Source organism: Chrysemys picta, chromosome 2, assembly GCF_011386835.1.
Source record: "Chrysemys picta bellii isolate R12L10 chromosome 2, ASM1138683v2, whole genome shotgun sequence".
Lineage (NCBI taxonomy): Eukaryota > Metazoa > Chordata > Testudines > Emydidae > Chrysemys > Chrysemys picta.
Window position 1 is genome coordinate 72,676,494 of NC_088792.1, and position 23,139 is coordinate 72,699,632.

General features: G+C 38.9%; 1 protein-coding gene across 4 annotated transcripts in view; it reads left to right on the forward strand.

The window, feature by feature from the left end:
- Positions 1-23,139, forward strand: part of LOC101949407 (ubiquitin-conjugating enzyme E2 E2) — a 313,447-nt gene that overhangs the window by 39,519 nt on the left and 250,789 nt on the right. Inside the window, exon 3 of one of the 4 annotated variants that reach the window (XM_065583476.1) lies at positions 1-23,139. This exon is cut by the window's right edge and continues 40,776 nt beyond it. The exons of the other annotated variants lie outside the window; for them this stretch is intronic. The gene's annotated coding sequence lies outside the window, so the exon portion shown is untranslated. 4 annotated transcript variants of the gene reach the window in all.

Here is a 23,139-nt window from a genome sequence, read left to right on the forward strand (position 1 = left end):
GAAATTGGAGGTTTTACTTCAAAGCCACAATGCTTCACCCAAGGAATACCTGCTGTCAAGAGGCTATCAATAGGAAATAACCCACCACAGATCTATAAAAGAACTCTAGGGCCCTAATTCTGTATCTCAGATCTGCTTAAGCTTGGTCAAGGGAAGCTTGAGTTGCAAGACTGAGGTCTCCAACTCCAGACTGGATTACCCTGCTAATTCTCATGGAAGAATTTGAACAAGTTCTATATATGGATTGCCTTTTTGACTGTAATCTGATGAACTGACTCTGCAAAGAACTTTTTGCAATTTAGCAGCTCATCATCTCTATTATGAAACTGACCTAAGAACTCTATTCATATCTGTATGTGTAATGACCTTTTAACCGTAACATTCTTTTCTTTTTAATAAATCTTAGATTAGTTAATAAATACATGCTTACAGCCAATTCTTAAGTAACATCTGAAGTATTCATTGGCCTGGTGGGTAATATGTCTGATCTCTTGGGATTGGTGGAACTTTATATATATCATGAACAAGACTTTCAGTAATCCTCCTCATATTTGACTTGGCTGTCTGGGTTGGGAGCCCAAGGCTGGATTGCTTTAAGGCAGCTGTAGTTTTGGCTTCTGGGTAACCAGTAAGTTATTGTAAAAGCTGTTTTGTTGCTGGCTTGGTGAATCTAATGATTAGAATAACCACCAGTTTTGGGGATTGGCTGCCCCATTCTTTGCAGTTTGCCCTAATTGAGCAATATCATCCCTCCCCCCCCCCCCCCAGGTGCCAACAGTCACAACAAGGACCTTGAGGCAGTACATAGTGAAACAGACACAAGACGTAAGAAGAAACAGTTAATAAAATCAAACTGGAATTCCAAAGTTTTACACAGACGGATTCCACAAATCCTCACAATCATAAATGGAAAATAGGGAAAATAGATAACTTCTAATTTATGCTGATTGCTATGAAGTGTAGAAAATAGATATGGGAAGCTAAAGACATCAGGAAAAATCCATGGCTACGGACAAGGAGGGTTTTGTTTTGGTAGGAACAAAAGAAATCCTGGCATAGGCCCATTGCTGTTCTGTAACATTAACAATTTTACCATCTCCATCTAGTAAAGTGGTCAATAAATTTCTGTTTTCTATTTTCAAAGAAGTAGGATGATATGCTTGTATCACAAGAAGATGATGATATACTTTCTAGGCCATTGTAACTAAGAAGGATGTTAAAACAGCATTTGCTAGGGATAACACTTTTAAATTATCAGACTCGGAAAACTTGCACGCAAGAATCCTAAAAACTGGCTGACAAGATCTCTGGCCCACTGATGTTGTTCCAAAATTAATTTAAAATTATGGAAGATAGGAAGAGTGCTAATGTTGTGACACTTTTCAAAATGGGCGGGTGTGATGACCTGGGAATTACAGGCCTAGTAGCCTGACATCAGTCCTGGGCAAAATGATGGAAAAGCTGAAATGGCATTCAGTTGATAAAGAGGAATAGGAATATAGTTAATGCCAGACAACCTGGGTATAGAGAAAATAGGTCTTACGAAACAAACCTGATTTTATTCTTGGATCAGATTAAAAGTCTGGTTGATAAAGGTAATGATGTAGATGTAATATAGTTGGACGTTTATAAGGTGTTTGCCTTAGTCCCATATGATCTGATTTAAAAATTAGCACTATACAATGTCAACAGAGCATACATTAACTAGATTCAGAATTGGCTAACGGACAGTTCTCAAAGTAGTTGTTAATGGAGATTTTTCTAGTGAAGTTCTTTAAGGATTAATACTAGGTCTGATGCTATTCAACATTTTCATCAGTAGTTTGGAAGTAAAGATAAATTCACTACTGATTAAAATTTCCAGATGACACAAAGACTGGAGGAATGAGGAAAAATGGTGAAGACAGGGCAATTATACAGAGTGATCTGAAAGGCTTGGTAAACTGGGCCCGTTTGAACAAAATGCATTTTAATACAGCCAAATGCAAATTTATACATTTAGGAACAAGTAATGGAGGCTATACCTACAGGATGATGGACTTTGTCCTGGAAAGCAATGATTGTGAAAAGAGTTTAGGGGTTCAGTACACAAGCCACTGAACAAGAGTTCCTTGTGTGATGCTGTGACAAAAAGGGCTATTGCAATCCTTGGATGTATAAACAGGAGAGTAGGTGTAAGGAGGTGATTTAATTTCTGTATATAGCATTTGTGAGACACATACTGGAATACTGCCTCCAGTTCTGGGATCCAGATTTTAAAAAGGGTGTTTGGAAAATTGGAGAGTGCAGAAAAGAGCCACAAATTATTTGAGGGCTGGAGAAAATGCCTTATGGTAAGAAACTTAAAGCTCAGTCTGTTTTTCTTATCAAAAAGAAGACTAAGAGGAGACTTGATTTACAGTGTACAAGTACATTAATGGGGAGAAAATACCAGGTACTAAAAGGCACTTTAATTTGGTGGAGAAAGACAAATTCCAATTAGAAATAAGGCAGAATGTTTTAACAGGGAAGGTAACAAACTACCAAGGGAAGTAGTGGAATCTCCGTCTCTTGCAATTAATACTGAATGCCATTCTGGCAGATATTCTTTACCCGAACACACATTATTGGGCTCAATACAGGGGTGATTGGGTGAAATTTAATGGCCTGTGATTATACAGGAGGTCAGAGTAGATGATGTAATCGTCCTGTCTGGCAATAAAGTCTATGAATGTTCTGTGCACCTGCATGATCTAAAAATGGTGAGGGTTACACTCCACTTAATCTGCTTGCTTTCATCTCTATCATGGAAGATTAGTCACTTGGGAACTTATTGTTTGAATAGAAGGTGCTTGTACAGTCAGTGGAAGAAGCTACATTTGTAGCTTTTATCTTAGAGGAGACATATATTTGTGTCTCTTTCAAGAGCAAATGACATTCAGTAAGAGGACCAAAAAAAAAAAAGCCACCATAGCTAAACAGCAGAGTAAAAGAGGTGGTTAGATGCTAAAAGGAGTCCTTTAAAAACTGGAAGTCAAATCCCTATTGAGGAAAAATGGAGCATAAACTCTGGCAAGTCCAGTGTAAAAATATAAGGCAGATTAAGAGAATTTGAAGAACAACTAGTCAATGACACACTAACAGCGAAAATTTTAAGTACATCAGAACCAGGAAATCTGCTAAGCAATCATTGGGAACCACTGGACGATCATGTTGCAAAAGGAGCACTCAGAGAAAACAAGGCTGTGTGGAGAAGTTAAAATGAATTCTTTGCATTGGTCTTCATTGCAGAGGATATGGGGGAGTTCCCCACATCCGAGTCATTCTTTCTAGGTAACAGATCTGAGGAGCCATCCAGGATTGAGGTGTCAATAGAGGTTTTAGAACAAACTGATAAATTAAACAGTAAGAAGTCACCAGGACCAGATGATATTCACCCAAGAGTTCTGAAGGAATTCATATTTGAAATTGCAGAACTATTAACTGTAGTGAACAAACTATTGCTTAAATCAGCCTCTGCACCAGATGACTGGAGGGTACCTAATGTAACACCTATTTTTTAAAAAGGCTCCAGAGGCGATCCTGGCAATTACAGGCCAGTGAGCCTAATTTCAGTACCAGGCAAACTGGTTAAAACTATAGTAAAGAACAAAATTATCAGACATTTGGATGAACATGACATATTGGTGAAGAGTCCACATGACTTGTGTAAAGGCAAATCATGCCTCACCAATCTATTAGAATTCGTTGAGGGGCTTGTCAAACATGTGGACATGGATGATCTAATGCAGTGGTTATCAACCTTTCCAGACTACTGTACCCCATTTTGGGGTATGCAAGACAAATCAGACTCCTAAGTTTCACCTCATTTAACAACTACTTGCTTACAAAATCTCACACACAAAATACAAAAGTGTGTCAGCACTTACTCTCATTTTCACCGTACAATTATAAAATAAATCAATTGCAATATAAATACTGTACTTACATTTCAGGGTATAGTATAGAGAGCAGTATAAACAAATAATTGTATGAAATTTTAGATTGTACTGACTTTACTAGTGCTTTTAATTAGGGCTGTCAAGCGATTAAAAAAATTAATAATGATTGATTGCATGATTGAAAACAGTATGATTGCATGATTAATTGCACTATTAAACAATAATACCATTTATTTAAATATTTTTGGATGTTTTCTACATTTTCAAATATACTGATTTCAATTACAACACCAAATACAAAGTGTACAGTGCTCACTTTATATTTATGTATGTGCATTGTAAAAAAACAAAATAGTATTTTTCAGTTCACCTAATGCAAGTACTGTAGTGCAATCTCTTTATTATGAAAGATAATGTAGTTATGTCCAAAAAACTGGATTCAGAAATAAAGCAATGTAAGATTTTTAGAGCCTGTAAGTCCACTCAGTCCTTCTTGTTCAGCCAGTCGCTCAGACAAACAAGTTTGTTTACATTTGCAGGAGATAATGTGCCTGCTTCTTGTTTACAATGTGACCAGAAAGTGAGAACAGGCGTTCTTGTGGCACTGTTGTAGCCGGCGTCGCCAGAATTGCTAAAATTCATATGTCCCTTCATGCTTCAACCACTATTCCAGGTGATGTGTCCATGTTGATGATGGGTTCTACTTGATAAGTCCAAAGCGGTGCGGGCCGACGCATGTTCATTTTTCATTATTTGAGTCAGATGCCACCAGCAGAAGGTTGATTATTTTTTTGTTTGTTTTTTGGTGGTTCGGATTCTGTAATTTCCACATCGGAGTGTTGCTCTTTTAAGACATCTGAAAGCATGTTCCACACCTCATCTCTCTCAGATTTTGGAAAGCACTTCAAGCTTGGGTCGAGTGCTCTAGGTATCTCTAGAAATCTCACATTGGAACCTTCTTTGCGTTTTGTCAAATCTGCAGTGAAAGTGCTCTTAAAATGAACAAGATGTGCTGGGTCATCATCCGAGCCTGTTATAACATGAAATATATGGCCGAATGCAGGTAAAATAGAGCAGGGGACATACAATTCTCACCCAAGGAGTTCGGTCACAAATTGAATTAACACATTATTTTTTAACGAGCTTCGTCAGCATGGAAGCATGTCCTTTGGAATGGCGACTGAAGCATGAAGGGGCATATGAATGTTTAGCATAACTGGCACGTAAATACATTGCAATGCAGGCTACAAAAGTGCCATGCAAATGCCTGTTCTCACTTTCTGGTGACATTGTAAATAAGAAGCGGGCAGCATTATCTCCTGTAAATGTAAACAAACTTGTTTGTCTTAGTGATTGGCTGAACAAGAAGTAGGACTGAATGGACTTGTAGGTTCTAAAGTTTTACATTTTTTTTGAGTGCAGTTATGTAACAAAAATAAATCTACATTTGTAAGTTACATTTTCACAACAAAGAGATCGCACTACAGTACTTATGAGGTGAATTAAAAATACTATTTCTTTTGTTCATCATTTTTACGGTGCAAGTATTTGTAATCAAAAATAATATATATTTTGATTTCAGTTACAACACAGAATACAATATATATGAAAATATAGAAAAACATCCAAAATATTTAATAAAATTCAGTTGGTATTCTATTGTTTAACAGTGCTATTAAAACTGCAATTAACCATGATTAATTTTTTTATTCATGATTTTTTTTGAGTTAATCGCCTGAGTTAATGGCAATTAATCAACAGCCCTACTTTTAATGTAGCCTGTAGTAAAAGTAGACAAATATATAGATGAATTGTAACCCTTGGAAAACCTCTGTGCACCTCCAGGGGTACATATACCCCTGCTTGAGAACCACTGATCTAATGGATATAGTGTACTTTAACTTTACAAAAGCCATTGACAAGGACCCTTACTCAAGGTTCTTAAGCAAAGTAAGGAGTCATGAGATAAAAGGAAAAGTCCTGTCATGGATCAGTAACTGGTTAAAAGATAAAAAAACAAAGGTTAGGAAGAAATGGTAAGTTTTCACAGTGGTAAATAGCAGGGTCTCCCAAGGATCTGTAGTGGCACCTGTGCTGTTCAACATATTCATAAACGAGATGGAGAAAAGGGAAGTGAGGTAGCAAAATTTGCAGATTAAACAAAATTACTCAAGATAGTTAAATCTAAAGTTGACTGCAAAGAGTTACAAAGGAATCTCACTTGATTGGGTTTGCAAAATGGTAGATGAAATTCAAGAGAGAGATCTTGGAGTCACTATGAATAGTACTCTGACATCTGTTAAATGGGTAGTGGCAGTCAAAAAAGCTAACAAAATGTTACAAAACATTAGGAAAGGGATAGATAAGACAGAAAATATTATAATTTCACTGTATAAATCCATGGTACTCCCAAACTTTGAATGCTGTGAGATGTTCTGGTCACCTCATCTCAAAAAAGATGTATTAGAATTAGAAAAGGTGCAGAGAAGGGCAACGAAAATGATTAGGGATATGTATCAGCAGAGAGATTAAAAAGACTGGGATTGTTAATCTTAGAAAAAAGATGACTAAAGGGGGATATGAGCTTTGGAGCTGTGCTCCAGCTCCAGGCAAAAACATGCAGCTCCACTGCCCTGGAGCTGCTCCGGGCTCCGCTCCAAAGCCCTGGATATGATAGAGATCTATGAAATCATGAGAGTTATGGAGAAAATGAATATGGAAGTGTTGTTTACACCTTCACATGACACAAGAACTAAGGTTCAATTGATGAAATGAATAGGCAGCAGGCTTAAAACAAACCCAGGGAAGTGCTTCTTCACATGATTCACAGCCAACCTGTGGAATTCATTGATGGGAGGTTGTGAAGGCCAAAAGTTTAACTGAGTTTAAAAAAAGACTTAGATAAGTTTGTGGAGGATAGGTCTATCAATGGCTGTTAGCTAAGATGGCCAGGGTCACAGCCCCATGTTCTGGGTGTTCCTAAACCTCCAACTGCCAGAAGCTGGGACTGGACAACAGGGGATGGATCACTCAAACGTGCCCTTTCTATTCATTCCCTCTGAAGCATCTGGTACTGGGCACTGTCCGAGACAGCATACTGTGGTAGGTGGACCATTAGTCCAACCCAAGATGTCTGTTCTTACTCATTCCTAAAACTTGCATTAAGCTCATAATTTCCATTTTATATATGGTACATTCTATTTATTCTGCAATAAAGCAATCTGCTTGCCTTCCTCTATTTTAGTCTTTCTTTTTCTTACACTCCCCAACCATGTTCCTGTATGCCCCTTGACCTACAATGACTTGGATCTAAGGCTTTCTCTAACCACAAGAGTTGCACAGGTTTAACATAAATTTAGTTGTTAAAATTTATTTTAATTAAAGGCTGCAAAACCCCAGGTAGACTTATTTCACTTTGTGTGTCTTATTAGTAAATCTGTTCCTAATCGTTTTAAACTAAATCAGTATAAACCTGGCTTATATATATCCATTTAGCATTTTGCAGTGATTTAACTATGTAGATTTTTAAATCACACCACTAATTGAAAGAGTGCAACTGTACATGTAGACAAGCCCTTGGTCAGATGCCTATTGTTCCCCCCCCCCCCCATTTTTGTCTAAAGGAAAATTGGAAAAGTCAGAGATAGAATTGTTCACAAATGAGGATGCTATAGGAATGAGGGATAATCCCAGTAACACCCTAAAATTCTTACAAAATCTATCACTCAGTGACTTGATTTGGCGGACTCCTTAATATACCACACTGTTACTGTGAGTGTGGTGTGAGAAGTTATGTCCGTCTAGGAATGCTTTTTTATGGGAACTTTTTAGGAAATTATTTTTTTCTCAGGGAAAACTTTGGTATCCTAACTTTTTTCAACTAACATGAGTTATTTAAAAAACTTAATTTGTTACATGCACTGAATATTGTATGTCCTTTCCTGAAGGAGCAGCAACTGCTCTTATCTGCAGTTAAAAAAATCCTGGTATTGACTAACTTGTATATCTATCCTATCTCTTGCCTTACTTTCTTTGGAAATTCCATTGAATGTGACTTATGCTACGCATTGTACCTTAGGGAGAGCACCTACATTATTTTTACTGTATGTGCTCTTCCTGAAGTGCAGCATGATTGCAAATAACTAAGTGAAGCCAAAGGATGAATTTAGGGAAGTATTGGGATGGGTGCACAAACTTTCTTCTCCTATTCACTTGCCCTAGAGCCCTAGTCACTTTCTTCTCCTAGTCCATTGACAAGGACAATGAATCAAGTTTCATCTTCAGTCTTAAAGAGAATGAGCAGGCCACTTAGCGTACCCAGGATTTTCAAGTGCCAAAGATCTTCTTCAGTGGGTAATAAGTAATTATTTTACTTTCCTGGATCATATATTTAGTTTTTCTATGCTTCCCGTCAATAACGTCTTATGACTGTTGTCCTCAACAACAAATCTTAAGGCTATGTCTACACTTGCCATTTAAAGCGCAAAAAGTCCCTTTTTTGGCGCTAAAACCGCAGAAGCGTCTACGCTTAACGACTTTTTGTGGTGAAACTCAGAAGTTTCACTGCAAAAAGAAAACCACCTTCACAAGAGGCATTCAGTTCTTTCCGCTGTTCTTTTTTGCACTGTTGTGAAAGTGAAGACACGTTCTGCCTGTGTAAACATCTTTTGGCCTCCGGAGGATATTCCATAGTTCCAAAAGTGACCACTCTGGCCAGCATCTCCACTGCTCTGATGCCAGGTAAAGGGACGTCCACCCCTCCCCATGTAAGCCCTGGGAAGTTTGAAACCCCCTTTCCCTTTGCTTGTAGATGTGGCAGGGAAAGCAGCCAGACAGCAGGGGATTTAAAAAAAAAAAATTGCCACGAAAGAATCAAGGAAGTAATGGGGCTGCTGGGACATGAAGCAGTGCATCATGGGGTGCGGAGTGGGGACCCAGAATGCCTTCCGCTCACCCCCCCTTCCCACAAGACCTATCGAGAGAGCTGCACTGTGGGATAGCTGCTCTACAGTGCTGGTCTCAAGTGCTGTTAGTGTAAACGCTTTGTGACACCTGAGGAATTAAGTGAGTACACAAGCCAGCACTTTTCTTTCACCGGTTCCTTATCACCGGTGAAACTTACAGTGCAAAAACTTTGCAAGTGTAGACGTATCCTAAGTCTAACAGATACTTTCAAACCCACTTGCTCAATAGCTAGAACAAATAACAGATGAAGGACACTTCTGGACAATGTTTCTCCACAGTTGGAAGCTACTAGAGTGCTTTGCATTTACTGACACACAATGTTCTTCCTGCATACAGAGCATTAGATCCAGCCAACTTAATGCTCTCCCAAATCCACAAAGCTCAAACACTTCAAAATAAGCTTCCCATTCAGTACAGTCAAATGTTTTAACCTCAGTATAGGAAGTGATATATCATCAACCAATCTGTGAGTGACAACACTGTGCTGTTATATAAAACCAGAGCTCTTTCATTTAATAAAACTGGTCTGGTTCACAATTTTTAAGTCTGAGGATTGTAACCTCTAACCTCCCCTGTTAATATTTGTATAGTAAAAATTATCAAAGAAAAATGCTAGTATTTTCCAGATTTGAAATATCATCTGTACCCTTGAATTTCAGAACAATAACTACCTCAGGTCAACTCTGCACTACAAACTTATAACAGTATAACTACGTTGCTCATGGGTGTGAAAAATCCACATCCCTGAGCAATGTAATTATACTGACTTAGCCCTGGGTGTAGACAGCAGTAGGTCAATGGGAGAGGGTCTCCCGTCAACATAGCTACTGCCTCTCAAGTTGCTGGATTAACTACGCCAAAGGAAAAAGCTCTCCTGTCGGCATAGTAGCGTCTTCACTAATGTGCTACAGCTGCACAATTGTAGCTGTACTGCTGCAATGCTGTATGTGAAGACAAGACTCGGTCATTTCTCTGAGGGGGCATTTTGTTTCTGGAGATAGTAAATAGCGCAGTAAAAAGGGGAGCAACCCTACCAATAAAGTATTTAAAATTACATTTGAATGCCATCAAAACTTGGGGCTCATTCAACAGCATGTCGGACATGACATTCTTTATCTCCTCACATTTAGGAGCCTCAGAACAATTCTTGCTCCTGCAGCTTATGCAGATCTAGATAGTAGATCCCTGGGAGGTATGACATGTTTTGAAATTCACTAGGGATGCAGAAGAATGTAGATCACTCTAAGAGGATTTAAAGGTCACTGGTTACTTGGTTATTATTTGTGATGGTCTGATCTGCCTTTGTCACTGTCCAGATTTGGTTTTCCATTTTTCAGAGTTTAACAGCCAATAGTAGAATCTCCTACTTCTTTTATTTCCAATGTTGAAGTGATTTTTCAATTAAAGCCAGTTGGAGAGCAGCCAAATTAACCCCACCATTGATAAGTGTATAATGTGTGTGCCTTATTTCTGTTAATGCATGTACTACACCTCTACCCTGATATAATGCGACCCGATATAACACGAATTTGGATATAATGTGGTAAAGCAGCGCTCCGGGGGGGCGGGGCTGCACACTCCGGCAGATCAAAGCAAGTTCGATATAACTTGGTGATTTCACCTATAACACGGTAAGATTTTTTTGGCTCCTGAGGACAGCGTTATAGCTGGGTAAAGGTGTACTTAAAGTGAGCAATTTCTTTGGTTAATGCTGTCTGAAGAGCCACATGCTTCCTCTTGTGAGAGGCAAAGACTTCTGCAAAAGCCCTCAAAAACAGCTTTTAGATTCCCAGCAAATTTGGAGTAACCTCTACCAGAAGATAAATTTAACAAGAATCCCTCCACCTCTGACTTGTTCTTGTGTGAAAATACTTCTTAACACATAGTGATGTGTTTAAGCAGGAACTTTATGTAGGTCTCATTGTTACAGGACTTCTCAGAAAAAGTTCTGATGATGGGGAGCGCCATTGGTATGTCACATTCTCTGTCACAGGAACATAAAGGACTTGTATTTACAAATATACATGCATAGGTGTAATAAAGAGGAAAAAAGCGTGAGCTTAGTAGCTGATACTTCACAGGGAGCTACATGAAAAGGACAAGAATACGTACTTGAGCAACTGCTGAATAATTCACATAATTCCATGTACCCTGAGAATCTGAAACTGAGAATATCTTTATTCTCTGAGAAGTGCTGCACCTCTTTTCTTCAATACTTTCTTAATTTTTCATTTCCTTAACTTCTCTTTCTATTAGCAAGGTGCCCTTCTGTAGGCTGCAGAGTTGTTTCATAGCCACTTCTGTCCCCTCCCACTGAAAGCTCAGTAGCTCCAGTGTTTCTAATATACTCCCTCTATGGGGACAGTAGCTTTTCTGGCCTGCTTGTGCCTTGCTCCACTGTTCCACATACATTACCATGTAAGGATCCTGTGCATAGCTGGGCTCCATTCCACATCAGAGGGTTTTCACAATTTGACTCCTCCCTTCCCCCTACCCTTGCTTCTAGACTTCCCCTCCCTACCCACTTCTGCTGCAAGAAGATCCTTCAGACTCTTGGCTGGGGACTGAATTTGCCTCAAAATGGGGGCAACCAACAGACTGTAAGAAACAACTCAGCAGGCTCCATGCAACCAGTGGGCTGCAGGTTATTCTTAAATATCTAAACAGGAAGTTTTCATAGTTTAACCGAGTCTTCTGAATGCAGTATTGTCTTCAGTCTTTTGGTGTACATCAATATGCCTGCACAACGGTCACTCAAGTAAAAACATACAAAAATTAAACTGGATAGTGCCTGTGTTAGAAGCTAATAGACTTAATAGAAACTGTACATGTAATTTTCAAACCCTTATGTGTAGAGAAAAGAGAAATGTACTAAAACAATTTAATTTACAACTTCTGAGAGATTTGGACTTGTGTTCTGAAATGCAGTGGGCTACCGGGATATACTATCCATACCCAAGACATTTAAGGTTGTTACCATTGTGAGAAGACACGGTCAATATTGCTCGCCTTGCACTGCTTAGATTAACTTCCACAGCTGCCAGTTTAACAGTGTGGTTATAAGTTTTCAAATGCAAATTGTATTAACAGGTACTATGCAAAACTGATCTTGAATCAATACAACATTTTTTAACTTCTGCTGGCCAAAAATATGTGGCTTGTTTTACTACTACATGAAAATAAACTGAAAGCAGTGGTAAGAAGGAATTTACTTAGAAGCTTAGTTTTTCAGGTACAGATCATTTTCAAAAGCATGGGAGGGAGGGGTTTTTTTTTTTTTTTTAAGTTGAACAGTTGATACTTTGGTAACTTTTAACCAGGTTATCTATGATTATTCTTTAAATGGCTGTTTCAGTGACATTTTACATGGTAGCATAATTGATGGTGTCAGTTGTAATAAATAATTCAGTAGTTCTTTAGCTCTTTGATTGTGTAGCAGGATTTGTGGATGACAGTGGTCTGACGACTGACTGACTTGTGAAAATGGATGGCCTATTACTATCCATCTTGTTACTATTCACCCCACATGTAAAATTGGAATCTGAATTACTTAACCCACAGAATAGTTATTTTTGTCCTACCACTGTGTGCAGAACAGAGTTGCTCAAAAGACTATTACATTTCTAATACCTGAAATTAAAATGCTAGCAAAGCTGCAGTGTTGGTGTGGTTGAAATTTATTTTGGATTCCAAATGGTTAAAATAATCAATAAAGGAAACAGTGTAACAAATAGTTTTTGGATTTTGTATTTGACTGAATTTAAATTTCTTGTAACTGGGCTAAAGTGGTACATATATATTTAAACTTTTCTAAAGCCAAAGTATACTTAATCATTTCATAGAACAAAAAAAGGTTATGTGACTGATAGTGCTGACAAATGCCTGAAATTAAAAAGATGTTGTCAAATTAAATTTTATAATAGCATTTCTGCTCCTGCTCATTCATCAGCTTAGATGATGGGATAACCAGCTTTGGTCTCTGCTAATTAGGTAGAGCCACCCAATCTGATTTTTCTTTAAACTCCTTTTTAGTCCACCATTCATCACTACCAGATTCCCAGTCTTTGTTCTTCTGTCTCATGGGGACTGTCGTGGACTGAGCCCCATTCTTAAGCCTGTTTTCACATACAACAGAGCCCAGAAACCAAAGCATGGTTGGTTGTCATTTTTTTTTAAAAGGCTTTAATAAAGAGAATAAATGTTATTACTTCCTGGTATCTTTTCAGTTCTGCAAAGCAGGACATTTATTTTGCATCGATTGCTTTTTCATAGACCATGTCTACACTGCCACTTATGTCGGCATAATATATGTTGCTCGGGCGTGCGAAAAAACACCCACCTGAGAGAGATAAATTATAGTGTGGACAGTGCTATATCGGCAGGAGAGCTTTTCCCGTTGACATAGCTACTGCCACTCGTTGGGGATGATTTAATTATGTTGATAGAGCTCTCCTGTCGGCATAGAGCAGATACATGAGAGATCTTTCAGCGGCGCATCTGCATTGTTACAGCTGTGCCGCTGTAAGCTCTCTAGTGTCAACATAACCATAGTGTTTAGTGAAAATATGGTCACAGAGGCCACCTAAAGGCTGCATCCATTTTATGTGGAATATTACTAGCGCAAGATAGTACACTGAAGAGTCCCTTTTGGCCCCCAAAATAAAACTATTAGTGCTAATGTTCATACAGTTGTGGGTAAAATTAAACTCCCTTTTCTTTTAAAGGGTGCCTAGGTCCTTTTTTAGTTACTTTTAATAAGGACTCTTGTTAGGAATTCCAGAAAGAGCTTAATGTCCTTTTTAATATGAGGTAATTCTAATTTGGATAGTTTGCCATGTTTGTGCTGATGGTGGGTGGTGGAGTGAGGTTTCTCCTGAAGAAGTGTGTATATACTGTTGTTTCTTGAAAATTGGTCTCCTCTTCTAAGGATTGTAAATTGGTGTCCCCCTCCTCCCCCCCCCCCCCCCCGATTTGGATTGTGCTGGATATGTTTTAATAATTATCTGTAGTGAGCTAACTCTCAAGGATCCAATACAGATTGAGGCCAGTGCTTTGCAAACACATAAAATGTGGTCTTACTAAATTAATCTAAGTCCCTATTTTAAGGATCAGTCCTGAAGAGACTTGCATAGTTCGAAACATTAGACTCTTAAACAGAAATGGCCTGACTTTTCACAGAGAAGAAAAATGCAAAATCTATTATATGGCAAAATACTGCAGTCCTTACTCAGGCAAAATTCCTATAAAAGTCAATAGAAGTTTTGCCTGAGTAAAGGCTTCAGGATTGGACTCTGGGTTACGTTACTAAGTTATTTGCACATTGGGGCCTCAATCTGTCTGATGGGGGTGTCTAGACACTATTACAATAAAAACAGTAAGTTGTACCTGTAATGCATTACGTGTGTCATATAGCAGAGTGACAAGCACGGTAGAAATGCCTGTTTTTGTGTGTTTATTTTGTTTTTTAAAAGTGATAATTCCACTCTTTGGTATTGTTTTGGCCTCAGTACTGAAGTACCATGTTACGTTTTGGCCAACAGAGTTAAGGTATGTCTACACAAAGAGAGAAAATCCAGGGCTGGCCCTGGTCAGCTGCCTTGTGCTCATGGGATTGAAAAATTGCCACGTAGATGTTTGGGCTCAGGCTAGAGCCCAAGCTCTGGCACCTTGTGAGGGTCCAGGGTCCTAGAGCTCAGGCTGCAGCCTGAGCCTCAATGTCTTCGCCGCAATTTTTAGCCCTGCAGCCTGAGCCTGAGTCAGCTGACCCAGGTTAGCTGTGGCTGCTCCGCAGGTCTTTTATCCCTATCTAGACATATCCTTAAAGAACAGCAGCAGTGATTAAAGGTGAGGAGGAGAAACCTTGTAGAATAAAGGTAAGTGAGTTGGGCCTGTTAAATCTAGAGAAAAGATGGCTGGCTGGCTGACTGACGAGATATTTTTTTCTCCAAATATATAAAGAATTGATTTTTATAAGTAACATGGGTCTATTATTTTCATTAATGAAATAGGACAGAACAAGAAGAAATGGGCTTAGTCTATGTGAAAAGACAGTTTAGCTATAAACAGCTGGGCAATGGAACAAGTTACCAAATGGAGGTTGCTTAACAGCTGGAGGCAGTAAAGGCTAGAACTGTCACCCATCTGTCAGTTTTATTGGCTATGAAATAGATCGTGCTGGGGTGTGGACTAGATGATTCAATAAAGGTTCCCTTTAAACCTAATGAATCTATAATACTAAACAAACAAAAAACACCCCAAAACTTTTGCTGATGCTTAATAAAAAAAAAAATCCTTTCTATTTTTGCCAATGTCTGAAGCAGGAATGGACTTCAAAACAGTCTTTTTGACTAACATTGCTCTACTTTCATGTTTTCAAGGGGAGTTTTTTTATTCTGCACAAATAACTTCTGTATCGGGAAATACTTCCTAAACAGTATTTGTGTTAACTTTATGGTCTGAATGCTGTTGCTGGCAACCGCATACTTTTCTAAAGAAGCCAAACCTAGCAGTTTATGTTGGTATCTGAAGTTGCTTCCCCGATTAGCTTTGTGGATTACTTGAGATAACTTCAGGTTGAGGGTGAAGCAAATAATGCCTGTCATTATAAGCCTTACAGTAGTGGACTTCAAGACAGTACTGTAGGTCTCATTTCAGCCTTGTCAGCAAGCTGTTGGCAGTTCAGCAAGGAGTGGTGTCGTCTTAGGACTTCCAGCTGGTGGGCCAAGTCAAGATTGTCACGTAATCCTGAAGGGCCAAGCTTTTTATTTTCAGTTTATATTTTAAAGAAGAATTCATTGGAGTTGAGCAAGAACATGTCCTTTGAATTTTTTTAACGAGATAAGACAGTTGTGTGGTCAGTCGTTTGGAGGTTGTGGGATGTATTACTCCATTTTCTTATACTTTAATTCGTACTGCTTTAGGATAGGGACTTCATTGTGGGCAGGATTTCACTTAGTGCTTTTAATAAATGGAAACTGCAAAGGGGAAGAAGATCACTAGACATGTGGCTGTAAAGTTCATTAGCCAGATTTACAGGTAAAATATTTAAATTAAGGTGGCTGCCTTAGATTAACATCATGCCGTATGCTTGAATGTTTGCTCACAAAATAGATGGAAAATGTGGTCCGGCACTTCGGGTACTGGATTGGCAGTAAGGAGAACTGGATTCTGTTCCTAGCTTTGTTGCTGACATCCTGTGACCTGGGGCAAATCACTTCACCTTCTGTGCTTGAGTAATGGAGACAGAATTATGCATATCCTCCTTTGTAAAGTGCTTTGAGATCTAAAGATGAAAATGTTACAACTTACGCCGTTACATCTATTAATTTGTCCTTTTATTATATTTCTTAGACGAGAGAACAAATGTACCCCAACATAATACTTCAGTCTCCAAAGATAGAACTAGAGGTTTATCCACACTAATCTAAGCAACAAACCACAGGGATGCCTCAAAAACTTTCCTTAAAGTTCTTATCTACACTGAGAATTGAGGCACCTGTGTAGCTGCACTGGTGGAAACTCCTAGTGTAGATGCAGTCTGTTCTGATGCAGTTTAATCCAATTTGAAACCAGTGTAAACTGCACCAGTACATACTGTACTGCAGTGGTCTAACCCATGTCTACAATGATGGCTGAAATCCCAGTGTAGACAAGGCCTAAGTAGGCTACTACAGTGGTTGTAGAATTACCTTGATTCTAGTGGGAGTGATTCAATACAGTACTAATCTACATCTGTCTATAGTGAGTTAGTCATAACCTATGCCATTCCCATAACACTTTTTTTTTGTCTAGGAACTAAAATATAAAATGGGGTGGGGTGGGATGCAAGCATATCCTTTATCATTGTTGTGAGCAAAGAAAGAAATGTGTTTGTCACTTATTTGGGGGTGATTTGGTTGGTCTCTGACTGCACTGAGAGATTTCAGATATCTTATTTTCTTTGAGTGTAAAATATTGATGAATTTATGTGAATCAGAATTAAATTAATTGAAAGTTCAGTAGAGTTTACTTCCGTGCATTCATCACAATGGTCTGATAGATACTAGTGATGAGTGTATGAAATTGAAATGTGGTGTGTCGAAACATTTGTGTGTCCTGATGGTCTGTGTAAACACTATATATGTTGTAAGGGAGATTTCCAAGGTCCTAAAATCAGTTGGTTTGTATAAAAAAGTTTATTAACATATAACATACAATATCTAATCTGTGTACTTTTTTAAATAACAAGCCCATCTTTGATCCAACTTTATTCATGTACAAAATACAATAATTTTTTTCCACAGGTTCAGAGTATAGTTGTAAATTATCATCCTGTGCCAAGTCTACTTTTTTCTTTTTGTTTGCCAACAAGCATGCTTCATTCTAGAATTTTAATGGAATAAAAATAGAGAAATAATCCAAAGTATGAAATGCAGGATATTAAAACAAAATAATCATAATTAGAATCAAATTATGAGGGAAAGAATACAGATGTCTTGGAAATATAAACAGGTATTTTCTATCTGATAAATGCCTTAACACTTGATTTTAGTCTGTACTTAGCAATTGGTAAATAATGCAAGAGCAAGGCAGTCTTCTGACTCCCTTCCTCCCCCACCTCATAGCCCCTAGCTCTGATTATTCACCATGCCAAGCTTTCTGTGTTTCCTGATGTGAAACTGCCAATTGATTATGGTGTTGATGATATATCTAATTTAATGAAGTCAGACTAGCAAACCAAGGTGAGTTAATTTTATTCTTTGCTATATGTTCTATCCTTCAATATAATCAAGGGGGACATAAAGTGTAAATCTTAAGAATAGACCTGAGAAAATGCGTATGTAATGTATTATAAAACACGATGGATCAAATTAATTTCTGGTATAAACTTCACAGACAGCAGTAGAATTGTACCGGGGTAAATATGGCTTACTGTATTTAAATAAAAGTATACTAGTATGGAAATTATAGTATGGATGACAATAACTTGACAATTTAAGTGGTGTTTCATAATTAACTTTTTGACATAGATGGTTAGTGCTACATAAATATGCCATGAATACTTACGACAACTGTCAATGAGTGTTTGAACAATCTATTACCGGGTTTATTGTTTCATTCATGGTGAAGTCCAATGTGTGCAAAATTTGAGGACATTTTAGTGTGATATCAGGGATCTGAAAATAGCTCAATAGAAATGGCCTAAATACTAAATAAGATTAGGATTCTGTATGTCAGTCATATATGCTATTAGACTGTGTTTTCTGTAAGAATAACAGAATTTTACACTATGGTTTAAATTGGCTTAGCTTCTGAATACCATTTTAAATCTTCATAGTAGTGAGCCTATACTCTGTAATACATACTCATTTCTGTAGTGCTAAGCCTGCTGTCATTAAAGACACAGCTTCCTATATGTATTCCTCTTTGAGAAGCCACCTTCTCTTGTCTCTCCTCTTATCTTCATGAAGAACTGGCTAAAGCTTAAGTTGTTTTTTCCCCTCCCACACATCTCATCCCCACCCTCTGCAAAGGGATGACCTCTTCAGTAGATTAGTGTGAAAGACTGAGGCCCAAATTCTTCTTTCAGTTTCACTGGTGAAGCAAAGGTAAATTGAGATAGGGGAACAGTCATTCTGCAGCATGCGTCTCTCCCTTTCTCTGACTGCTGAAACTCATTCATGGGCACAGAATGTACTGAGGATTCCATTGCTTTGGAGAGGTCTAGATGGGGGGAATGGCTGCTTTTACAGTATCATTTCCCTTTGTAGCGCCCCTCTCCTTTCAAATGTACGGATGTTCTAATATAAAACAATATTGAGCCCCTTTTGAGTTATGAAACTTTTCTCCTGCCTTTGTATTTTCAAAGGTCTGATCTTGCAGTTCTCATTAGGCAATCATTTTAAGGAGCACTGTGATCTTATAAGGACTGTAGGATTGGACTCCATCGCCCAGGGTATGCTGTCTCTGCTAAGGAATTGATGGCTGGCTATGTCAGAATTTGAAAAATCCACTTGAGGGGTGAGAGCAAAGATTTCCTTGGTGAGTGAATAGGTGCAAGTTGTAAATTTCTGCAGAATTTTGGGTCCCATTTAAAAATTCCTAACCCTTATGGTTGTGAAGAAAACCTTTCAAAAGTAAAATGATTCAGAGATTGCTGAATCTACAGATAGATGATTCCAGTACCACTTCTGCTCAGAGCTTTGCCAGGCAAGTAAAACTGCCCCAAATCATCAGTGTTTAGGCTGTTGCTGGACAAGAGTGAGCAGCAGAGAAAGATGCTCAAAGTTATTCATGCTGTGTGGGGGAGAATACAAAAAGTCTGAGGGAGAGTACTGTAGTAGAGACCTTCTCTTTCCTCCCCCTTCCACACTCTCACAGAGCCAGAAGCTCTAGGAGAGGAATAATGTATCTGAGAATCACAATTTTACTGCAGCACATTGTAGCAGTCAGGAGACGCTGGAGGAGGGAGTTGAGACACAAAGGTGCTTTTCTCTGTCTGCAGCTGAAGGTGAGTGGAGCTTCAAAATCATAAGAGTTCTTTCTGTCACTCTGCTGTGAAAGAGACAGATTTCTAGCACTAAGCCATCACCCATAGACCTTAGTGTTGGGAGCCCCCAAATCTCATCTTTGTTTCTGGCTGGTGGCTGTCTTTGGAACTCATTCCCTGGTCTAAGTTTTACTTCCTGCCTGGCTTTTGGGGAGTGGGAGTGGAGGGGAGGAAACAAGTAAAAGGAAAGAAAGCAATTGTTTATCATTGTGTAACAATCTCCATTTCTCCTTTCCAGTCTGTTTCTTTCACAGTGCAGTTAGTTTAGAAGATTGTTGGTGCCTCTTTAAATTTGTTTTGCTGCTCACTAAATCTTTTTAACTATGAAATGACAGTGATAACTTTTTTCCATAACAAATACATAGGTCACACTTTTTTTCTGTGCTATTGGAATAATCTTATGCTGTGGCTGTTCTGTGACAATTTGTAATTAGAATAAAGTGCTGGTGAATCTCAGTTCTTGAACAAGGGTTAATCAAGCAACAAAGAACTATTGTGATTTGTTTTATTCTTAGGATGAATTTTTTTTTCACAGCAGTTAACATTAATGCTTTTGTTTTAAGCTATTACTTTTGAAGAATTGGAGGCAAAGAAATAATACATTGGGGTTAATTTACAGTTTATGATTTGTGATTTAAAAAAATAAAAAGTTTGGCCAGTGCCAGCGTTTTGTCCACATATCGTTTTAACATTCATCAGTCTACAATGAATAACTTGTCCTATTCCAAAATGGAGAAACTCTGCCTTGTTTACATTTATGGTCTCTGTGGTCAGTACTCCAAGATCATTCTTGGACCTTGCACTTACCAAGGCAGCATGTCATGTAAAGTAGAATGCTAAGTAATGTCATATTTCAAATAGTTTCTACGTCAGATTCCACCATACATTGCAGCAGTGCTCGGGTGAATATCCTCTGATATCCTGTGGGTGGCAGATTCTCATGGAAGAGAGGTACACCAGTTTTCAAGGCTGTAGTAACTCCAATGGAAGCTTGATCTGGAAGTGCCTGGCCTAGAAAAATGTGTGGTACGCAATTCCCACTGAACTTCGTATGAGCTTTCTCAACCCCCTGGTGTGGTAGTCTCGTCTTTAGTTTTCTTTTCTTTCTTTCTTTTCCCTTTTATACTTGCAGAACAGGCTGATCGTTCCTCAGACTGGCCCAGTTTGTAGCATTCCTGGCTTTCTGCTGCACATCCTGGAGACTACAGATGTTTCCTTCTGGGATGCAGGAAGCTGGTAGCGAGGGGTGGTGGTGTCAGGGGAGTTTGTGGATATTGAGTATGTGGGGGATGCAGTGGGCTTGGGGATAGTGGGTTCCAGTGAGAGGCAGTGGGAATTGTGCTGGAGGCAGGGAATAGTGTGTGTCTGGGCGAGGCAGGGAGTGGGTGTTGGGTGCTTGTGGGAGGTGGGGAGGCAAGGGCACCCAGGTTCACTCTTCCCTCCCCCCCCACCCCTATGCGCATACACCTGTCAGTAGTGGTTACGAGGTGCCCAGCTTTAGGGGAGCAACAAGAATTTTCTTAAAGAGGGGACCAGACAGGCCTGCATATGCAGATGGAGTTCCACCTTTGCATTGCCTCAACTTCTTCCTCCTTCCCCTACCGTTCCACCGGAGAAACCAGTGCCAGCAGAGACCTCTCCTCACCTCTGGACTGGCACAGATCTTTCCTCCTCTCCCACTGGACAGACCTGGACCAGCTGGGACTTTTCTCCCCTTCCCTCTCTTTCCTTCCCTGTCTATGGCTGGCGGGGGAGGGGATTGGGCTCATTGCCACTACCCCTGTTGCACTCCACCTGGTCATCCTTGTCTCTTTCCTGTCGAGCCCATCAAGACTGTTAGCAGCCGGAGGCCCCGTCCTCCATGCTGCAGTTTCCCAATCATTAATGGTAACAGGCTAACATGTGGCTCCTACATGCCTCTGCCTATAAATACGTGAGTGACCACAACCTCGCCTCCCACTCCCATCAAATCTGGTGCCCCTGAAGTGCACGTGCACTCCAAGCAAGGCTGCCTAACCGGAACTGAAGGCCTCTGCCTGTCCTGAGTGTAAGCAAAAGCAAAAAAGTCACCAGAATGTTGACAGAGTTCATTAGATCTCAGGTTACTGACTTGACAGACAAAGATTGAAAACTCTTCAGTAGACCTTAAGTCACTCAATTTAGAGACACTGTTGCTAAAATGGCAACACTGCATGTGCCCTGTCTGTTCTCTGCAGTTGAGCCCTATCCTTATGCAGTGGAACAGCACTGGTTTTGGGTACTGTGATACCCTCAGTACTACTGAGCATAGGAACATAAGAACAGCCATACTGGGTCAGACCAAAGGTCCATCTAGCCCAGTATCCTGTCTTCTGACAGTGGGCAATGCCTGGTGCCCCAGAGGGAATGAATGGAATAGGAAATCATCAAGTGATCCATTTCCCCGAGCAGTGAAAAGGACTTGCTCCATAACATGTGTAATGATATTCATCTCTTTATTCAGAGTGCTGAAGCTTTAGGACTAAATGCAGCCCTAACTAAATGCAGCCCCAGTTGTGATGTAAACAGGCACAACTCCATTGACTCCTTTAGTAGAATGTAAGCAGATACAAATACAGCTGAATTTGACTCAAATTCACTGATTAGCATTAAGCTAGATCAGTGAAACGAGAAACTGTTGTATATTACAGTTGTCAAACCTATCATCCTTCAATTTGCATTGGATGTGTGGATGAATACTTGAAGAATTAAACTTTTTTGTTAACAGCCAGGCATTTGTCTGATACACCAAGGCTTTCAAAGTGCCACTTGATGTTACGTATGTAAGTGTTTAAAACAAAATATTTAAAACAAAATATTTTATCTTCTCATTAGAAAGAAGTCCATACGGATTCAGAATGGTGTTTATGTACGAGGTGTTTCATTTATACTGGGGGGCTCCAGTGTGCATATTATAATTTTTTAAAATCAATTTTAAATTGATCCAAATGTTTAATTTGAAAAACTGAAGGAAATTTTTGTTGTACTAAATGGCTGTATTTTAATAGAAAACTAATATACAAATGTTTGAGATATAAACAGTCCTTTTTATGTTTATCTGTTTTAAGCAGCTTCAGTATTCTGAAAACAAAGGCACTGGTGTACATGCCACTGATAATAGACAGTGTGACCAAATCATGTATGGTTCCTTAATAATGTCTGACATTATCAGATTGATTAACTCAGCATGGGGCCTTAATCAGATTTAACTACAGTTGGAAGCTGTACACTAGTAGAATAGTAATACATCAGAGAATAAATGAGACTTCTTTCATAAGCTGCATTAAACATGAAACTCAAAAATGTACCATAAAAATTATCATTATTTCTAGTATCAATACAATGAAATGTGAAACCATTATGATGTTCACACTGTAATGTTCTCAAATCTGTGCCAGCTCATGTTTTCCAAGATTTACTGTTGCCAGCAGCTTGAAATGGTGATCTTCAGTTTTTAATCTGGTAATTGATGGGAGTGGATTTCAGGTAGTCATGATTTCCTGTAGAATTCAAAGACCAAAGCATTTTAAAGCCTCTGCATTTCATTCACTGTGTAAGCCATCCAGGAATGAATGACTTAGACACACTAGCCGAAAATGAAATTAAAATGTTGCTTATTTATCTACAAAATTAAGCTGTCTGTATGAAAACCTAGTGCAACAAAAGCAAATGTCAGTTTCATCTGTCTGGCTGTGGTTTTTAGCAGTA